This window comes from Lepus europaeus, chromosome 2 (assembly GCF_033115175.1).
Source record: "Lepus europaeus isolate LE1 chromosome 2, mLepTim1.pri, whole genome shotgun sequence".
In the NCBI taxonomy this organism is placed as follows: Eukaryota; Metazoa; Chordata; class Mammalia; order Lagomorpha; family Leporidae; genus Lepus; species Lepus europaeus.
This window is the reverse complement of record NC_084828.1, coordinates 152,332,371-152,354,363: the sequence shown is the minus strand read 5'-3', so window position 1 is coordinate 152,354,363 and position 21,993 is coordinate 152,332,371.

The following is a 21,993-nucleotide window of genomic DNA, read 5'->3' as shown; positions in this document are numbered from 1 at the left end:
CCAGAAATCAATCCACATATCTACTACTAGCTAATCATTGACAAAGGAGCTAAAATCAATCTCTGGAGAAAGGACAGTCTCTTCAACAAATTGTGCTGGGAGAAATGGATCTTCACTGCAGAGGTATGAAACAAGACCCCTAACTTACACCTTATATAAAAATCAACTGAAATGTATCAAGCATCTAAATCTAATACCTGATGTCATCAAATTACTATAGGAGAACATTGGGGAAACTCTGTAAGACATTGGCATAGGCAAAGACTTCTTAAAAAAGACCTCAGCAACACAGGCAATCAAAGCAAAAATAGACAGATGGGATTACATCAAGCTAAGAAGCTTCTGCACTGCAGAAACATCCAGCAAAGTGAAGAGGCAATGGACAGCATGAGTTAGAAAATCTGCAAACTATGCAACTGGTAAAGGATTAATATCCAGGATCTATAAAGAGCTCAAGAAACTCAACAACAACAAAACAACCAATCCAGTTAAGAAATGGGCAAAGGACTTGAACAGGCGTTTTTCAAAACAGGAAATTCAAATGGTCAACATACACATGAAAAAAATGCTCAGAATCATTAGCTATCAGGAAAATTCAAATAAAAACCAAAATGAGGTTTCACTCTACCCCAGTTGCAATGGCTCTCATACAGAAATCAACAGACAATAAATGCTGGTGAGGCTGTGGGGGAAAAGGTAACCTAATCTACTATTTGTGGGAATGTAAACTAGTACAGCATTGTGGAAGATAGTATGGAGTGATACTTCAGAAAGCTGAAAATAGAGCTACCATATGACCCAACCATCCTACTCCTGGGGATTTACCCAAACAGAATGAAACCAGCATATGAAAGAATTATCTATACCCCCATGTTAACTGCAGTTCAATCCACAATAGCTAAGATATGGAATCAACCCAAATGTTCATCAACCGATGACTGGATAAAGAAATTTTGGTAAATATACAGAATGGAAAACCACTCAGCCATACAAAAGAATGAAATCCTGTCTTTTGCAACAAAATGGATGCAATGGAAACCATTATACTTAGTGAAATAAGTCAGTCCCCAAAAGACAAATACCATATGTTTTCCCTGATCTGTGGTAATAAAAAATGTAATGTATAGGAGTAAAATTGACATTTTGAGATTACAGCCCTTGTCTCTACTGTTGAGGAACAGTGTTTTTTTCCTTCTTACTATTGTTGAATTTTTTACTTAGTGTACGATTACTCTTATGAGTATAAAATAAACTGAAACAGTTCATTGTAAAAATTAAAAGAACAAGAAAAGAAGGAGGAGGGAGGGTAGGGTGGGAAGTATGACTATGCTCCTAAATCTGTATATATGAAATACATGAAATTTATTCACCTTTAAAATTTTTTTAAATAAAAAGAAGAACCATCTGAAACATAGAACTCAGTTTTAAACAGCTGTGGGTAAAAGAAACAATTCCATCTCAGTGTGGTATTTATAGGTGGGACCCAGCCTTGTGATGTAGCAGGTTAAGCCATGCCTGTGACATCAACATACCACATCGTTGCTGGTTCAAGTCTCAGCTGCACCAGCTGATCCAGCTCCCCAGTAATGTACCTGAGAAAGCAGCAGCAAATGACCCAAGAGTTTGGGTCCCTGCACCCACTTGGAAGACATGGAAGAAGCTCCTGGCTCCTTGACTTCAGCCTGGTCCAACCCTGGGACAACCTGGAGAGTGAACCAGCGGACAGATTCTCTCTCTCTCTCTCTTTCTGTCTCTGTCTCTCTCTCCCGTGTGTGTGTGTGTGTGTGTGTGTAACTCTTTCAAATAAATAAAAAAAAAATATTTAGAGACTGAGCTAGACTTTTCAAGGCTCCAAATTGCATGTCTTCCAGTCTGTGATTTTAAAAATGTGCCCTAATGATAACGTATTCATTCAGGCTTCTGTCTCCTAAGCCCTCAGAGGAGGAGGCTGTCTCTTCAATCTCACAAACTATTTTGCCGTGGGAAAGTAGACTCTCTCCATGTCTTAGCTTTGACTCCAGAGGAAGGTGCAAAGTGCATAGAGGTTGCTGGTGCTATAGAAGAGCCTGGCTAAGCAAAGCTTCCATGAACGTGGTTACTACTCAAATCACATGTTGTACTTAAGGGCCTACGGCATTCTGCTGCTCATGGTGATATATAGTAGTCCTCCTTCATCCTTGGAGAGTACATTCTAAGACCTCCAGTGGACACCTGAAACCTAAGATAGTGCTTTTCCTATTCATACATATCTATGAAGAAGTTAGATTAACAGCAATAATTAACGATAACAATATATTGTAAAAAAATTCCTAGCATCACTATCCCTGTGCTTTGGGGCCATTGTTAAGTAAAATAAGGGTAATTTGAACACAAGCACTGTGATACCATGATAGTCATTCTGATGATCAAGGCAGCTACCAGGAGAATATGGGTGGGTGGTGTAAAAGGCATGGATACACTGCACAAAAGGGCAATATTTCATCATACTGCTCAGAATGGTGGCCAATTGAAACTGCTGAACTGCTTAATTCTAGAATTTTCCATTTAGTATCTTTAAGAGGTGGTTATCACGGGTAACTAAAGCCATAGAAAGTGAAACTGGGGAAAAGGGGGGCACTACTGGGAGAACTCTCCATTGTTGAGGTCCATTGGCCAGGCTGTGTACGAGGCTTTATGCTCAGGATCTCATTTACCCTCAGGGTTAGGGACAATACGAGGCATTTTTCTAGCTCTGGAGAAATGGAACCCAGAAGCCATAAAGAAGTTGATCCCAGGGGCCGGCGCTGTGGCGCAGAGGGTTAACGCCGGCATCCATTCCATATGGGTGCCGGTTCTAGTCCCGGCTGCTCCACTTCCGATCCAGCTCTCTGCTGTGGCCTGGGAAAGCAGAAGAAGATGGCCCAAGTCCTTGGGCCCCTGCACCCACGTAGGAGACTCGGAAGAAGCTCCTGGCTCCTGGCTTCAGATCGGCGCAGCTCCGGCTGATGCGGCCATTTGGGGAGTGAACCAGCGGATGGAAGCCCTCTCTCTGTCTCTACCTATCTCTGTAACTCCATCTTTCAAATAAATAAATTTTTTTTAAAAAAATCTTATAAAAAAACTTGATCCCAATTTTCTGCATTCTCCCTCTCTCTTTCATACCATTTTTTTTTTTTTTTTTTTTTTGGACAGGCAGCGTGGACAGTGAGAGAGAGAGACAGAGAGAAAGGTCTTCCTTTGCCGTTGGTTCACCCTCCAATGGCTGCTGAGGCCTGTGCACTGCGGCCAGCGCACCGCGCTGATCCGAAGGCAGGAGCCAGGTGCTTCTCCTGGTCTCCCATGTGAATGCAGGGCCCAAGCACTTGGGCCATCATCCTCCACTGCACTCCCTGGCCACAGCAGAGAGCTGGCCTGGAAGAGGGGCAACCAGGACAGAATCTGGCGCCCCGACCGGGACTAGAACCAGATGTGCCGGCGCCGCAAGGCGGCGGATTAGCCTATTGAGCGGCACCAGCCAATACCATTTTTAAGATATGTGTCACCCCCGTATCTCTTTGGACAAAATAGTAGGAAAACAAAAGCACAGGACTTCTGTATGAAGCAGATTCAAGGAGTAGCATTAAGAAAGAGAATGAGCACTGAATTAGGAGGCAGAAAACACGACTTCCAGTTCAGTTTCCCAAGACTCTGGGTGAATGCCTGTTCCCTCTGGATCTCTCTGTAAATTGGCTCAATGACATCATCTCTGGACTGCTGCTTTATCATTAGCAAACGTTTCACTTTAGTCTTTAGGAAAATTTGCAAAGATACTATGGGGAGTTTCACATACCCCATACCCAGATTCCTACTAGCATCTTACATTTCTATGGTACACCTGTCTCAACTAGCAAGGCAATAAAGAGCATTACTATCAATTAAATGCCTTACTTTCTGATTATCCCCTTCATTTTTAATAATGCCATTGTTCTGTCCTGAGATATGATCCAAGAAACCGCATTACATTTAGTTGTCACGCACCCTGCAGCTCTTCTGGGCTTGTGACAGTTTCTTAGACTGGCCTGGTTTTGGATGATTTTAACAGTTCTGACGAGTACTGATCAGGAATTTTGAGACCATCCCTCAGTTTGGGTTTGTGTGGTATTTATTTTTCTCACGACTAAACTGTGGTTGTCAGTTTTAGGGAGCGAGATCACAGAAATCACGTGTCACTCTCATCAGACCATGTCAAGGGTGCTCCAGTCCTGTCCGCAAGACCTACCCTGTGGACCTTGACACATGGCTGGTTTAGACACTGCCGGATTTTGTCCCCAGAAAGTTACATTCCCTCGCCCCTTTCCATACGTGTAAGAGATGAGGGGTTAGCCTCCACCTCCTTGATGGGGAGCATTTATTCCTGTAGAGGACAACCACGCATCAAACTTTTGCCAGAGAACAGATTCCAGCTCCAAAGCTCATTGCCCCAAAACAAACAGCGCCAAGATGCTGGTGAAGCGTCCTCACGCAGCCAGCCTTTGCGGGGTCTCCCTAGCAATGCAGGCAAGATGCCTTACACAAACCCCTTGCACAGAAGACAGTGCTCCGCGGAGGGCACAGTCCTATTTCTACTTGCACAAGATGTGTTTAGTGCTCACATTTAATCTCAGCCACCTACACCTCAAATGCAGTCAAACATTCCATATAAAGAGCTCCTAGAAATCAATAAGAAAAAGCGCAATTCATCTTTTTTTCCTAAAGCGCAAAGAAGAGGAAAAATAAATGCACCTAAGGAGGGGCCAGTGCTATGACGCAGAGGGTTAACGCCCTGGCCTGAAGCGCCAGCATCCCATATGCAGCTGGTTCGAGACCCGGCTGCTCCACTTCTGATCCGGCCTGGGAAAGCAGTGGAAGATGGCCCAAGTCCTTGGGCCCCTGTACCCACGCAGGAGACCTGGAAGAAGCTCCTGCCTCTTGGCTTCGGATTGGTGCAGCTCTGGCCATTGCAGCCAATTGGGGAGTGAACCAGCAGACGTGAGACCTCTCTCTCTCTCTCTCTCTCTGTAACTCTGCCTTTCAAATAAATAAATAAATCTTTAAAAAAATTCGCCTAAGGAGCACAAATGGATAATAAGTACACACGCGTGCCTCCATGTTGGCTGTCTCTGCAGTAGGGGTGGGGTGGAGAAAGTGCAGGAACTCACATTTTCTACTTAAAATATTTCTGAATTTTAAATAATATTTAATTTTAAATAATTTTAAATAAATATCTTTTTTGCAATTATTCTTTAAGAATCAATAAAATATTCCTAAAGGAAGAGAATTTTATTCACTAAAATACAGTTGGCTACCAAACTTGAAGTCTGCCTTAGAAGCTTCCTTTCTTGCAGTGGGGGAGACCCTGAGGGCTCTGGGAACAGATGGCTGGCGCTGTGAAACATGACGTGACTATTTATTTGCATCCCCTAACTGAAAATTCAGCTTTCAAGGTCACAACACCTTGTATGTTTATAATTAGAAATTACAGGTATTGTTTTTCTTTGTTGGGTTTTCAAGATTTGGCAATTAAGACAATGACACAGGAAAATCATTGTTCAGCAGACAATTTTAGTTGTACTTGGCATTCACTGGATAAAAATGAGTCATGTGTGACTCTGTGGAAGCATTATTAATGTTATTCTGCATACTTCTGCTTTGGCTATTAAGTAAATATATATGTAAATAACTTTTGAATGGAAGCATTGTTAAGTGTTATATCTTTTTTTAAGATTTATTTTTTATTTACTTGAAAGGCAGAGTTATGTAGAGAGGAAGAGAGACACACAGAGAGAGGTTTTCTATCTGCTGGTTCACTACCCAGATAACTGCAATGACCAGGACTAGACCAGGCCAAAATCAGGAGCCCAGAGCTTCTTCCAGGTCTCCCACATGGGTGCAGGGGCCCAAGTACTTGGGCCATCTTCTGCTGCTTTCCCGGGTGCATTAGCAAGGAGCAGGATCAGAAGTGTAGCAGCTGGGTCTCAAACCAGTGCTCATATGGGATGCCAGCATCACAGGTAGAAACTTAACCTGCTATGCCACAAAGCTGGCCCTGTAATATCATTTTGACAGTCTGAGAGAATAGCAATAAAATCATCATCTCTATATAGCTTATAAAAAATAATGAGAAAAAAAAATAATTAGGTCCAAAATTTAAATATAAATTTATGCTTTTTTTAAAAAGTGTATTTATTTACCTGAAACACAGAGTTAGAGAGAGGAAGGGAGGGAGGGAAGGAAGAAAGGGGAGAGAGAGAGAGAGAGAGAGAGAGAAAGATATCATCCATCTTGCTGGTTCACTCTCCAAATGGCTGCAATGCTCAGGGTTGGGCCGGGCTGAAGCCAGAAGCCAGGAGCTTCATCCGGGTCTCCCATGTGGGTGCAGGGGCCCCAGCACTTCCACTGCTTTCCCAGGTGCATTAGCAGGGAGCTGGATGGGAAGTGGAGCAGCTGGGTCTCAAAGTGGCACTCATATGGGATGCCAGTGTCTCAGGCGGTGGCAATGCCAGTCCCAACTTTATGCTTCTGAAAAGACGAACCTTAAATGAAGACCATGATATTTTGGGGTGTCCAAATAAAATAAAGACATGTGAGATTAAGATTCAACACACTATTACACAATTCAGTTCAATACAATTACCAGTAACAAGCGTGCAGTGGGAAGTGTGATCCTGACATGTGATGTTGAAATACCGTGGAAAAGAGATGTGTGTCACAGTGGTTGACTAGGGAGGGGGTGACACCATCCCTTGCTTTATTCCCAGAGAAAGAACCCAAGACAGACACAGATGGGAGCAAGGGAAATCAATGCGCACTCATTTTAAGGTGTGACTTTACGTGCAGCTAAGATGCTCACGGACGTGGTCTCAGCCTTGACCTGTGAGGCACTGTATTAGCTTTGACATTATTGGTCTGGGCCTCTGAATAACTTCTAGTCCAGCGGTCACTGATTAGCTGGAGAAAATAGGTTCACACACATAATGAAACCTCTTCTATCATCACGTCTTTATTTAACTGTCAGGCTGAGCAGCCAGAATAACTAAGGAAACTGCTGGGAATATGAGGCCGGTGCATTACTGGGGCTTAAGGGAAGCTCATGACCTAAGCCATCGTGGATCCATCTAAGACATTCTCAGTCATTCCTTCAGGAAACCCTATCGGGAAAATGGTTTGGGGTTTGGGGGTTTGGGTTTGTTGTTGTTTTTTTTTTCCAAGACTTGATGTTGACTCCATTTGGAACATTTAAATCTGTGTGCTATTTTTGAACAGAAATTTTCCCCTACAAATTTCATTTGGAAAGAGTTGAGATGAAAGAAAGAGCCCTACAATTATTTCACCAGTCCCAAACCTTCAAATAACACCGGGATATTTTTAACATTACCAACTTGGTTTTTTTCTGTCTGTCTTCCCAGTGCAGTGGGACTGCCAGGCTGAAGAACAGTTGGAGTGGTGATGGGGGAGATTCTTTTTCATCTGAAGACAAAGAAAACACCTCTGAATGGCTAAACGAGGCCCTCACAATCTCTCGAGTCCAGATTCCAGGCTAGAACGTGGGCCAAGGAGCGTCTAACTGTGGGGCAGTCGGTGCCGGAGCACAGTCATCTCAGGTCCACACTCTTGGTAGCCAGATGTGCGAAGCACTCATTTTCCAACTTCTTGCACCAATTTCTGCCAGACAACGGTTTGAATGTCCCAGCAGGCTGACGGGGGTTTCTGCTGATCTAGCTGATGATGTAGGAAATGCTGCTACTCCGGGGAGTCAAAACCCATCAGAGATCTGCTGCCTGGGAAGAACGGAGGCTCTGCCAGCTGCCTCGGGCATGGGGCTCGCAGCAGACCTGGGACGTCTGTGGTCACACCTCGGTGACTGTGTATGTTCAATAGACACTGAACATGTTGTCGTCCACATCCCCCGTTCCCCAACACCACCAACAAAACACACACAGTTCTATTCAGCATCTTTCACACAAAGCCACGTGAGACAATGAAAACCACTAGAAGGTAAAACTCTCCAATCAAAAGATGTTTCCCAAACTCCAGTTATTTGTGTATCACTATGGAGACCTTTGTCATATCCCTGAACTCCAGTACTACCAGGTTTAACCATATAAACTTAAACCAATATTCAAGCTGCTTCTACAAAGTTATCAATTTCATATGGTTCAATGCAATCTAATTTGTTTACTTTATTCTTAAGCTTGGTTAACTTTAAAGCCTTAAATTCAAGCTGGGAATTGCATCCCTTGATATTTACTCAAAGAAATTGGAAACGATGCCCACACAGAACTGCATAGCAGCTGTATTTGTAAAGCAATCAAACATCCCTCAGTAGGTGAATGGATATATCCAGACAAAGGAACATGACTCGGTGCTACAAATAAATGAGCTTCCCAGCTAGGAAAAGATGTGGAGGAACCTTAAGTGCATATTACTAAGTGGAAGAAGCTGATCTGAGAAGGCAACACCAGGGAGACAATAAAGATCAATGGATGGGGCTGGTGCTGTAGTGTTCTGAGTAATGCCACTGCCTGCGGCACCGGCATCCCATGTGGGCGCCGGTTCGAGTCCCGAATGTTCCACTTCTGATCCAGCTCCCTGCTAATGCACCTAGGAAAGCAGTGGAAGATGCTGAAGATGGCCCAAGTATTTGGGTCCCTGCACCCACATGGAAGACCCAGAACAAGCTCCTGACTTAGTTTCTGACCCGCCCAGCTCCAGCCATTGTAGCCATTTGAGGAGTGAACCAGCAGATGAAAGATTTCTCTGTCTCTCTCTCTGCCTGTCTTTCTATCTCTCTCAAAATTCTGAATTTCAAATGGACAAGAAAAGTCCGTGGTTGCCAGGGGTTAGCAGGAGGAAGAGGGATGAATGCATAGACCGTGGAGGATCTTTAGGGCAGTGAAACCACTCTGCATGACACGGTAGTGGCGAATGTGTGTCACTTTTCCATCGTCTAAACAACACCAACAGTGAGCCCTAAAGTAAACTGGTCATTGGGCATCAAGGAAAGGTTCATCAATGGTGATAAATGCACCATGGTGATGTGGGAGGTGGCTAACAGAGGAAATTCTGATTGTGTGGGAGCAAGGGTTATATGGGAAATCTCTGTACCTTCCTCTCAATTTTGCTGTGAATCTGAAACTGCCCTAAAAAATAAAGTCTATTTCGGGGCCAGCGCTGTGGCGTAGCAGGTAAAGCTGCTGCCTGCAGTGCTGGCATCTCATATGGGCGCCGGTTCGAGTCCCGGCTGCTCTACTTCTGATCCAGCTCTCTGCTATGGCCTGGGAAAGCAGTAGAAGATGGCCCAAGTCCTTGGACCCCTGCACCCACATGAAAGACCTGGAAGAAGCTTGGATTGGCCCAGCTCCAGCCGTTGTGGCCATCTGGGGAGTGAACCAGTAGATGGAAGATATCTCTCTCTCTCTCTCTCTCTCTCTCTCCGCTTCTGCCTCTCTATAACTCTGCCTTTCAAATAAATAAATAAATGTATTAAAAAAGAGTACCTTATCTACAAAAATAAAAATGAAAAAATAAAGTCTATTTAAAAAATGTGTTAAATTAGCAGTAAGTGTTTCAGTCTGGTGGCACGCATGCTGTGGTAGAAACTTTGCAAGTCTGGCCACCATCAATGCCTTCCCTCCATATACATTCATGCTGCTTCTCCCATCAAAAGAGAGAATCTTCTCTCCTGCGCTTGATTCTAGTCTCGCCCGTGGCTTTTCTTTAACCAATAGAATGTGGCAGGGATGGACCACTAACAGTTTTGATCCAAGCCTTTCATCTCTATGTATTTATTTTTATTTTACTTGAAAGGCAGAGAGACAGGGGGAAGCAGGCAGAAAGATCTTGTATCTGCTGGTTCCTTCCCCAAATGCCTGCAACAGCAGGACCTGAACCAGGCCAAACACCAGGAGCCAGAAACCCCACCCAGATCTCCCAACATGGGTGTCAGGAACCCAAGTACTTGAGCCATCACCAGCTGCCTCACAGGGTATGCAACAGCAGGAAGCTGGATCAGAAGTGGAGTAGCCAGAATCCAAACCAGGCATCCTGCTTGGGGTGTGGGCATCCCAAACCCAGCCTCAACTACTGTGCCAAATGTCTGTCCAAAGCCTAGCCTTTCAAGACCTCCCAGCAAAGAGAAGCCAGCAATTATGTAAGAAATCTGACTTCCCAGATCACCACACTGTGCAGAAGCCCAGAGGCTGACTGCACGGGGAGATCTTGTGGGGAACGGAGGCACAGCGCAAAACGACAACCAAGCCCCGGACCCAGCGCAAAGCAACAACCAAGCCCTGGACCTGTGGCTTCAGTCAAACCACCTCAGCCAGCTGTCAGCAATTGGAGTCATCTCTCCAGACGTCCCAGACACTCAGATGAGCCCCCTTTCCTGTGACCCATCTGAATTCCTCACTGACAAAACTGGTGAATGTAATGAAATGTGTGTTGCTTTCAGTGACTCCCTTTGCAGACGGATCCTTGAGACACTCTGTTTGAGGCAAGCCGGCTGCTGGTGAAAACCAGATTCTGGATCCAGACTGTTCCACATTGCAGCTGAGCCATTTATTGGCTGGGAGACTCCGGGTAAATTGTGACTGTGGCAGATTGCTTCATGGGTAGACCGCCACGAACCGTACCTCCTAGCAGGCACAGCCACATGCATTCCCTCCCACACGGACTCTCCCCTCGGCTTATCCAGGTGACTTACTTTGGCCAAGGGAACACTAGTAAGTATGATGCAATCTGAGACTTGTGCTCTTGGAGCCCTGAGCCAGCCTGTAAAGAAGCCAGCTGGGGCGCTCTTGCGGAGCAGGCTAAGCCACCGCCTATGACGCCGGCCTATCACACGAGCACCGGTTCCTCCACTTCCCATCTAGCTCCCTGCTAATGCACCTGGGAGAACATCAGAAGATGAACCAAGTGCCTGGGCTCCTGTCGCCCACATGGGAGACCCGGATGAAGCTCTTGGCTCCTGGCTTCGGCCTGGCCTAGGCCTAGCCATTGTGGCCATTTGGGGAGTGAACCACCAACGGATGGAAGATCTCCCTCTCTCTCTCTCTTTCTCTCTCTCTCTCTCTCTCCCTCTCCCTCTGTAACTTTGCCTTTCTAAGAAATAAATAAATATTCAATAAAAGAAAGAAAGAAACTCAGCTGCCTTGCTCAAGAGATCAGAGAGAGATTTCCCAGCTAGTCCCAAATGTTCCCGCCATCTTGGATCAGGTACAAACACGTAAGTAAGGAAGAGAAGAACTATTGCTGGGCCCAGTCCAGACAACAAATCAAGAGAAATAATAAATTACTGTTGTTTAAAGCCATTAAATTCAGGTATGGTTTGTGTCATACAAATAAATCACTAAAATACTAATAATATCTATGAAGTCATAAATGTGATATTTTCCCCAGCACATATTGAAGTTTTTTTTCCTTAAAAAGAGTAATCAAACATCACCTAAAATTATCTTGTATACCACCAAATAATTCATTTTTCAGACCTTGGGAAATGCTGGTTTCACAGACAACAGTAACACGGACAAGAAGTGTAACAGCAACCAGAAACTAAAAAATCTGTTTTCTGGACTCCGGGCTCAAGGTTTCTATGTGTGGCCTATGTGTGGTTACTCCTCCCAACAACAGCCCTACTAGGTAGGTGCCATTAGTACTCCCATTTCTCAGATGAGGAAAGTGAAGCGCAGAATTGAAAGTCATCAGCCAAAGCTCACATGCAGGTCACCTCCAATGACTCTTAAGACAAACGTTTTTAGGAACTAGAAACATCTCCTGACCTGGAAGTAAACGAGTGAGATCTACTTTATGTATAAATATGTGTCTCTTGCCTTTTAGTGACAAACTGCTGACATCTGTGCCTGTATTCAGACACAAGGTTACCCAGTTTGACCTGAAGCTTGGGCTACAGCCAGCCTTCTGCCACCACCTTCCCACCTCCCCTACTGCTGGGGGCTGTCAGAGCCATTCAGACCCTAGCAACCAACAGTAATTATTGAACATTTAATATGTGCTCGGCTTTGTGCTGAGTGGAGGAGTGGGAATGGGAGGTTTGAGAAGATATTAATAACTTAAAAAAAACAGGGTTCCAGCCCTCAAAGAACGTGTGTAGCTGTTAAAGCCACCAGACCAGTTCACCCCTAAAGAGTAGCTGGACAGAGTAAGGCCATTCAACATTTTGTGCTACATTACACAGGACACAATGCCAAATAAATTGGGAAGAAAGGGAAAAGTCAGGGGAGGCTGACTGGAAAAGACAGGTCTTGCATGCCTCGGCAGTGAGTGTGGATTTTGCAAAACCGGAGTTGGGAGGAGAGGCCAGTCTAGGTAAAGAAAACACCCCAGGAAAAGGTACGGCAGTGACAGAGGGACAGAGGGACAGACTGGGGGTGGAAATGGACCGGAAGCACTGAGCAGACACCACGTTGGATTCACCTGTGCTCCTCCCTCCCCACCACGGGTCCTCACCATGGGCAGAGGGAAAGGGTGACCCATGAAGTGTTTGTGTTTGGAAGCCTGGGTCAGAGAGAGGGAGGCTTCCTAGTCCAGTCCCAGCAGTGCCTGAGGCTGAGAACTCCCCCCACCTACTGAGAGACATAGGAAGGAGAACAGAGCTCAGCGGCCGGTGGCCCTCTTCTTTCAGAAACTGCCCTGGGCAGCACAGGACCCATTTCTCACCTCCAACAACGACTGCCCCCTCGCACCCTCACCCCCCTCTTCCTCCTGGTCCTGAGTCACTCACTGCGGATTGGAGGTGTCTAAAGTCGCCATCAGACTGGGAGGTCTGTGTGTCTTCTGCACAGTCTTTCCACCTGGAAAAGCCACCTGCCACACCCAACAGCCACTCTGAGGGACCCTGCAGGTGCACGGCGGCGTCTGCAGAGTCCACACAGCCACCGCTGGCCTCCTGACTTCCCCACTGGCTGAGTGCTCCCAAGCACCACGTTCTATCTCTTTGTTCTTCAGGGAACAGTGAGCTTTGGTTTGAGGTTACCTCAAGGGAAAAACAATCGCATGTGTGATAAGCCTCTTTGGCCTCTGGCAGAACAAGGAGGGCCTATTGGACCTGGGCTGCAATAAACAAAGGCAGGCTTTCCTAGGGGGTTAGGCTGATCCGTGGCCCTAGTTTGTGGTGAAGATGAGAGCTATAAACACCCATAGGAAGCCTTTCTCAGGGATGTGCAGGGCTAGCAAAGCAATTCCATCCATTCCAACAGCACCTGGGCAAAAACAGCTCAATTTGAGATATTCATTTGCATGAGAATAGTCATAAATATTCAAGAGTCAGCCCCTGTTGCAGAACCATTGTCTATTCTTGGCACTTCCTCGCTCCCCTTGAAAAGCAGATCACTGGTTTTCAAGAAAGGTGGGCTTGGCTGCTCTTTGCACTGCTGTGCTCTACAGGAAAGGGGATGATTATTTTCTGTTTCTTAATATTAAAAAAAAAAAGTCTCGGCTGGTGTTCAATCTTCGCTCTTTGTTCTGGGCAGGATAAGGACCATGCCAAAGACGTGGAATCTGACCTGGGGTTGCACTTTGCAAACTGCTGGGCAGAGCTTTCTGTTCAGAATTCTGGACATATTTTCCGACACGCACATTTTTAAAGTGCAAGTCCCGCCAGGGCAAGGGTCACGACCCCCACCTGCAGGTGCACGCAGGCCTGAGAGCCAGGGACTCCTGTCAGAGTGCTCCGACTCTGGTTTACGTGGGCCACAGCACTCCCCTTTTGCACCTTCATATTTACTTGCTATTTTAATATTTTGCAACTGGTGAAATAAAGACTCCTTTGTATCGGTCAGCACTCTCTTCTTCTGCCTCAATTTGACAAAGCTCCGTAAGACAACATGGGAGCAGAGCAAGCGCTAGAGCTAAGGCCAAGCTACGGACTTGGACAGCAGAGATTTCTTGCCAGAAAGGAATCCGCGACGCAGAGGAGGATCTTCAACGGTTTCAAGGGGAAGAAAACCAATGCCACGCGTAACACAACAAGAGAGGAGACTCACCAGTCCACCGTTTGCGGAGCTGATCGGCAGCTACTTCTGTCTTCCTTTGCTAAAATTTGATGTCGTCAGCATTTCTTCCTTACGCTCCAAACTGACACATGGTTCAACTTTAGCTTTAAGGTGCGTGATGAGAGAAGGAGGCGTAGGAAGGCTGGACGGGCACACAATTAACAAGGGAGTCATCCCTTTGCCCCCACGTTCTAGCCAAAGTTGTCGCCTAAGCTCGGTCTAAATCGTCCAATTCGTGTGACTAATTCTTGATGGTATCTGTTTAAGGCTGTCAGAGAAGCCAATGCAATGTCAATTTCAAAGTGAAATCATGGTGACAAAAGTGCCTTTAGTGGAAAATGACAATGTGGGAAGTCTTACCTGTTCCCTCGCAATTATTTCTGTATTCAATTTGCAAGATAAAGGAGGAGTGCCTCTCCACCCACCCCATGATCTGCAATTAAGCTGCGCTCTTCCCATTGAGTCAGAGGCCTCCTCGTGCTTAGCCCAATCACTGCACAGCCCTGGACACTGCTCTGGCCAAGAATTTGGACATTTCTCGCTTGAAGAATCTGAAGTGGTAGCATAGTGGGTAAAGCTGCTGCTTGCAATGCCAGTACCGCATACAGACGCAGATCTGAATCCTGACTGCTCCACTTCCGATCCAGCTCTCTGCGAATGCACCTGGGAAACCAGCAGAAAATGGCCCAAGTGTTTGGGCCCTTGCATCCATGTGAGAGACCTGGAAGAAACTCCTGGCTTCTGGCTTCAGCTGGCCCAGCTCTGGCCATTGTGGCCATCTAGGGAGGTGAACGAGCAGACGGAAGATTAAAAGGGATCTGAATGAAAGGAGAAGCCTAGGGGTGGGGTGGGTGGAGGGCAGACATCAGGACAGGGGGTGGGCATGCCGCCCTATGGGAGAGAAACACTGAAGGGGCACACTGCATGGACGCATTTCCTGGGGCAAAATGGCCCTGCGGCTGCCCGCAGCAGCACCTGTTCAGGGGGTGGCCCTTTCCTGACTGCCTTCCCTTTCCTGGCTCCCTCCCACCCCCACCCCGTCACAGTCACAGTGCTTCCCCGGGGCCACCGTCTGAATACGCTGTTGGCTCCCAGCTCCTTGTCTCAAGATCCACTTTTGAAAATGGGAAAGCTTACAGATCGAAAAGGCCTTCTCTTTAACAGAGCAGTCCTAACCAGGAGCAATCTTGCCCCCCAGGGGACAAAATCTGGAGGTGTTTTTGCTGTCCCAGTTGGGGCAGGGGGTGCTAGTGAGTTGTCATGGGTAGGGGCCGAGGAAGATGCCCAGTACCCTAGGATGCACAGGACAGAACCTGTCCCTGGTACACCACCAAGAATTATCAGCTCCTAGAGGTCGGTAGTGGGGGTGGGGGAGCCTGACTTCTGGAGGATGAGGCTCAGAGAGGAGCCATCCCGGCCATCTCAGCTCCTCTTGGGCTGCAGTAACAGGAGGGTGTGCCTGGCAGGTGTGGGGGTGCAGACAGGACAGCTGGCATTCGACTAGGGCTCAGTGCGGCCTGCCTGGCAGCTCCGGGGGTGCCCTGGGGCTTCTGCAGGCCAAGGCACCAGCTGTGATGTTTCGCGACCGTTTGGCTGCATCTACAACTGTTCTTTTCATCACTGAAGTGCCATGGAACATCTGCATGTTACATGTGAAAGTCTTCTGGGGGCTAATTATGCTATTTTTACCTAAACTCCTAAAATAGCTTTACGTGCACCTAAACACACCCCAGGCTGTCTAGGTAAACATGATGCTTCAATGTGAGGCTAAGATTGAGGAAGCTGTTCGTCACACAGCTAGCGGGGTGCTAAGTCAGGACTGAAGCAGAGACATCTGGGCTCCCACGTGGCCTCCGCCTTCACCCAGGGGCAGAGAGGAGCACGTGGGAGAGCCTGGTGTTTTACCACGGTGGGTTACGGGGTCCTGCAGATGGTAACTCAGAAGCCGTAGTGTCACTGTGGTACCCTGTGTCTACCTCCTCTTGTAGCCATGGCAACACCACAAAACCAACTCACACATATACTATCCTTATCCCAGAAATAAAGGGAGGTCAGCTTTTATTTATTTAAAAGATTAATTAACTAATTAATTTGATAGGCAGAGTAAGAGAGAGAGAGGGAGAGATTTCCCATCCACTGGTTCACTTCCTAGATGGCAACATGGGTGGCAGGGGCCCAAGTACTTGGGCCATCTTTCACTGCTTTCCCAAGCACCTTAGCTGGGAGCTGGATTTGAAGTGGAGCAGCAGGATTGGAACTGGTGCTCCGATGTGGGATGCGGGTGTCCCAAACAGTGCCTTAGGGTGCTGCACCACAACCCTGGTTTCAGGGAAATTCAGCTTTTAAAAGTCTTCAAAAGGCCGGCGCCGTGGCTCAATAGGCTAATCCTCCGCCTTGCGGCGCCAGCACACCAGGTTCTAGTCCCGGTTGGGGTGCCGGATTCTGTCCCAGTTGCCCCTCTTCCAGGCCAGCTCTCTGCTGTGGCCAGGGAGTGCAGTGGAGGATGGCCCAAGTGCTTGGGCCCTGCACCCACATGGGAGACCAGGAGAAGACCTGGCTCCTGCCTTCAGATCAGCGCGGTGCACCAGCCGCAGCGTGCTGGCTGCGGTGGCCATTGGAGGGTGAACCAACGGCAAAGGAAGACCTTTCTCTCTGTCTCTCTCCCTCACTGTCCACTCTGCCTGTCAAAAAAAAAAAATTTTTTTTTTCAAAACTCCAGGTGAAGGTCAAGAGAGAAAAGTGGCATCTAGCTTGTCATAAGACCCCAAAGGCATTCTCTCTGATTTCTTACAATGGTGCCATAGGTAGCTGGGGGTATCACTCAGCAGGGGCTGGAACACTTCCTGTCCATTAGCGTAGACAGTCTTCTAATATAGTTCTCATTTAAAATGATGGCCATCAAATATCAACATAGTTCTGAGCCACAGCGTTTATGGACCCAACCAAGAAGCAAAGAAAAAGAGTTAGAAAGAAACATTGCCTTTCAGAAATTTCTAAGTTATTTCTTCTATGGTCATCTATAATTTGAATTTCTTTATGGTTCCGTGAGGAAATAAATTCCTACCAAATTCTTTAGTAAGTCTGGGAAAGCGGTGCTGGCACTGTGGCATAGCGGGTAAAGGTGCCAGCATCCCATATGGGCGGGCACTGGTTCAAGTTCTGGCTACTCCACTTCCAAACCAGCTCCCTGCTGATGCACCTGGGAGGGCAGGGGAGGATGGCCCCACTCTTTGGGCCCCTGCACCCACGTGGGAGTCCTGAGGAAGCTCCTGGTTCCTGGTTTCAGATTAGCCCAGCTCTGGCCATTGTGGCCATTTGGGGAGTGAACCAGCAGATGGAGGATCTCTCTCTCTCTCTCTCTCTACCTCTCTCTGCCTTTCAAATAAATAAATCTTTAAGACAAAAATTTGGGAGAGCAGTTAGCATTGATTAGAAATGAATTAAGCATGTGGTATGATTATGTCTTTGGCCACAGAGGTTTTGTTAAGACAGTTGAATCTTTGCAGCTCTATCACTTAAGTTTAAAAAATCAACTTGAAGGGGTGGGCATTTGGCACCTGCTAGGGATGCCTGCATCCCATATCAGAGTACCTGGGTTCTGTAGTCCCAGCTCTGCTCTGAATTCCAGCTTCCTCCTACAGCGTAACCTGGGATATAGAAAGTGATGGCTCAAGTACTTGGGTCCCTGCCCCCCATGTGGGAGACCTTGATGGAGTTCCAGACTTCTGGCTCTGGTCTGGCCCAGGTCTGACTACTGAGGGCCTTGAGGGAGTGAACCAACAAATGGAAAATCTGTGTCTTTCTCTGAAATGAAAATGCAAATAAATTTTTAAAAATCTTTTTAAAAATCAATTCAAAGCAGCCTTTTTTAGATCATTGTTTTTTTTTCTTTAATTTAGAAAAATAATGACTAGAAAATACATGTGTTGGTCTTTTGTTAATTGTTTTTTATCCTAATTCAATTCTACTGTACTTAGTATGGGAAATCAATCACATTTGTCTCCCTGTCTCCAGTGCTGAACAATGCCTGGTGCTTAGTGGTTACTCCGCGTATCTGTGTCAAATGAATGAGTGAATGTCATCGAATGCTTTAGAAGACATTCTGTCTCAATAGGAATCATTAGTAAGTGCGAGTCAGTTTATTTTTCATAGACGTGTTTTATTTCCCAATTTCTAGCAGCCCTCGTTAGTCTCAGAATATCCCCCTTTCTTTCCTCTTTTTTTTTTTTTTTTGGTTAAATTTAGATTTATTTTATTTATTTGAAAGGCAGAATTACAGAGAAAGAGGGAAAGAGAGAGAAATCTTCTGTCCACTGGTTCACTTTCCCAGATGGCCACAACTGCCGGGGCTGGGCCAGGCAGAAGCCAGGAGTCAGAGCCAGGACCTTATCTAGGTCTCACACCTGGGTTTAGGGGCCCAAGGACTTGGCCTATCTTCCACTGCTTTCCCAGGCTCATTAGCAGAGAGCTGGATTGGAAGTGGAGCAGCCAGGACTCGAACTACTGCCTGTATGAGATGCCAGCCCTGCAAGTGGTGGTTTTATCTGTTACACCACAATGCCAGCCCCAATATCCCTTCTTCACATTAGTAATTCAAGGAGGAAATTATTTCAACAGCAGGCTGAGTAGGAATACAGGCCATCATCTCCTTTTTTTTTTTTTTTTTTTTTTCTAGATTTATTTACTTATTTGAAAGGTTTGCAAGTTTTGGAGAGAGAAAGAGCGTCCATGTGCTGCTTCATTCCCTAAATGACTGCAATGGCCAGCACTGGGCAAGGCTGAAGCCAGGAGCCTGGACTCCTCCCAGATCTCCCATGGGGGTGGCAGGGATCAAGCACCTGGGCCATCCCATATTGGAATGCCTATTTGAGTCCCTGTTGCTAGGCCAGGCCAAAGCCAGGAGCCTGGAATTCAGTCTGGGTCTCCCACATGAGAAGCAGGAACCCAAGTGTTAAGAAAAAGGGGTACAGATTGGTGTGTGCTCACACGGGGTACCAAATGTAAGGAAAAGGGGTGCAGAACAGAGAGGAGACAAAATACAAACTCACAGGGCCCAGCGCTGTGGCGAAGTGGGTTAACACCCTGGCCTGAAGCGCTGGCATCCCATATGGGAGCCGGTTCTAGTCCTGGCTGCTCCACTTCCGATCCAGCTCTCTGCTATCGCCTGGGAAAGCAGTAGAAGATGGCCCAAGGCCTTGGGCCCCTGGACCCATGTGGGAGACCGGGAAGAAACTCCTGGCTCCTGGCTTTGGATTGGCACAGCTCTGGCCGTTGCGGCCAATTGGGGAGTGAACCAGAGGATGGAAGACCTCTCTGTCTCTCCTCTCTCTGTGTAACTCTGACTTTCAAATAAATAAATAAATCTTTTTTTTTAACTTGTTTGATAGGTAGAATTAGTGAGAGAAAGAGACAGAGAGAAAGGTCTTCCTTCCATTGGTTCACCTCCCAAATGGCCGCTAAGGCTGGCACTACACCGATCCGAAGCCAGGAGCCAGGTGTTTCCTCCTGGTCTCCCACGCAGGTGCAGGCATCCAATCACCTGGGCCATCCTCCACTGCCTTCCCAGGCCACAGCAGAGAGCTGGACTGGAAGAGGAGCAACCAGGACTAGAATCTGGTACCCATATGGGATGCCAGCACCGCAGGCGGAGGATTAGCCAAGTGAGCCATGGTGCCGGCCCTAAATAAATAAATCTTTAAAAAAAATACAAACTTACAGCCAGACCAAATTTATTCAAAGAAAATAAACTGAAAATAAATGAGAGGTCAACCAGTTTCCAGAGTACACGAAGACCAAACACATGGCAGAGATTCAGACCCTATGGGCTGGACTTTTTTATACCTTAGGTGGGCTGGGGTAAGGGAAGCGGGCAGTAGGCAGAGGTGAGCTTCTCCATACAGGTTTTTCAAGTTTAGCCTGCAGGCTTCCAAACCTGGCAAAGAATCCAGGGGGTGGGGTGGGAACTATAAGATATGAGACTAAATTGGTCTCTTGAGAGAAGGCAGGGGAAAGAAGAACCTACAATGGCTGAGGCGTACGCCCTTGTTCCATCGCCAAGTACTTGGACTATCTCCTGCTTCCTCCAAGAAGGCACATCAGCAGGAACCAGGATCCGAAGCAGAGCCAAGGTGCGAAGAAGGCACTGAGATACAGGATGCAGGCACCCCAAGCTGTGTCTCAGCTGCATGAGATACGTGCCCCCCAACCTTCCAAAATCTGTCAGTCAGTGAATGAAGTAAGACTAAGTTTGTCACATAGCTAGTGACAGCTGGAGAACCAAGTCAGTGAACAAAGAGCTTGTCCCCAGGACATTCAAATCTAGGGACAAACTCAGAAAGCCATTCTCCAAGAAAGGAGCTAACGTGAACCCACACGCCATGACTGGGGACATCTGTTTTCCCTGAAATAATTCATCCAAACGCGGGACTGTGGAGTTGTCTCACTTGCTGCCATCTCAGTCCTGAGACCACATTATCTTTATCGTGGCAGGAGGTGGCCACAGGGCCCTGCTGGGAGGAGGGCCGCTAGCTTTCAGCCCCTTGCATTGCCCCCGAGGCTGTCTCCAGACAAGGCCTGAATGTGGTAGAAGTACCACAGCCTCCACATTTCTGTTCTAGGGTTGCCTAGGGCCCTGGCTAAGCTTCTCTTGAAGCTGCACAGAAACAGACATTTAATTATTTGTTTGAAAGGCAGAGAGATAGAGATTGCGAGAGAGAAAAAGAGAGAGAAGTGAGAGAGAGCGAGCGAGCAAGCTTCCACCTGCTGATTCACTCCCCAAATGCCTGCTACAGCCAGCGAGACCAGGCCAAAGCCAGGAGCCAGGAACCCAGTCCAGGTCGCACACTGGGTGACAGGACCCAACCACCTGAGTTATGTTCTGCCTCCCTCCCAGGGTGCTCATTCACAGGAAGCTGGAATTCGGGGCAGAGCCAGCACTCAAATCCCGGCACTCCCATATTGGGTCTGCCGGGAACTATACTTTTCATGTTTTATTTGAGAAATCCTTTCCTTTCATCGAGGTCAGAAAAAAATAGTAATCTATATTTTTATTGATAATTTAAAGTTTTGCTTTTGTAATTAAAGCCATCCACTTACCTGGAGTTATGCTGTGCATATCAATAAATGTATTCTTAGCTCCTCTTGGCAGACAGTCCTCTCCCCCTGCCCCAGGTCTGTTCTGAGCCCTGTGCCATGTTCCGCCGGGCAGCTCCTCCACTGTTGTGCCTGTACCACACCGCCCGAATCACAGCAGCTTTAAGGAAGGCAGGATGCCCCCTTTTAGTCTCCTTCTTCAGAAAGTCTTTTCTTTTCTCCACCTACCTATGTGTAAAGACTTATGTGTTTATTTCAAAGTCAGAGTTACAGAGAGAGTGGGGAGGCACAGAGATGCCTTCCATCAGCTGGTTCACTCCCCACATGGTTTCAACGGCCACAGCAGGGCCAGGTGAAGCTGGGAGCCAGGAGCTCCATCTGAGTCTCTCCCATGGGTGGTAGGGGCCCCATCACCTCCCAGGTGTATCAGCAACAAGTGGGATCAGAAGCAGAGCAGCCGGGACTGGAACCAGCACTCCCATATAGGACGCTGGCGGTGTCACAAGCAGTGTCAGTGTGCAGGCCCCACCTTCACACTCTTCATCCTCTTAATCTTTCAGAGAAATTTTGGAATCAGCTTCTCATCCTAGGAAAACCCTTCCTTTGACTTTTTTCTCGGACTTGCATTGAATCTATAGATTAACTTGGGGAGATTTAACTTCTGTTTTTTTGTGTGTCCTGGGATTAAATGCCCGACTGCCAGCTGTTCTGCATCCAGATGGGAGAGTCGATGACTCCATATACAGACCCTCAGTTAATTTCTGTTTCCCACCCTCTTTCCTGCTCCCAGGTCTTCCGATTCTAAATCGCAGGCCGCTGATTGAGTTCCAGAAATCAACTCACTTCCTTGTTGTACTTAGAGATAATTTGTATTTTCTCTTTTATAACTTTAAAA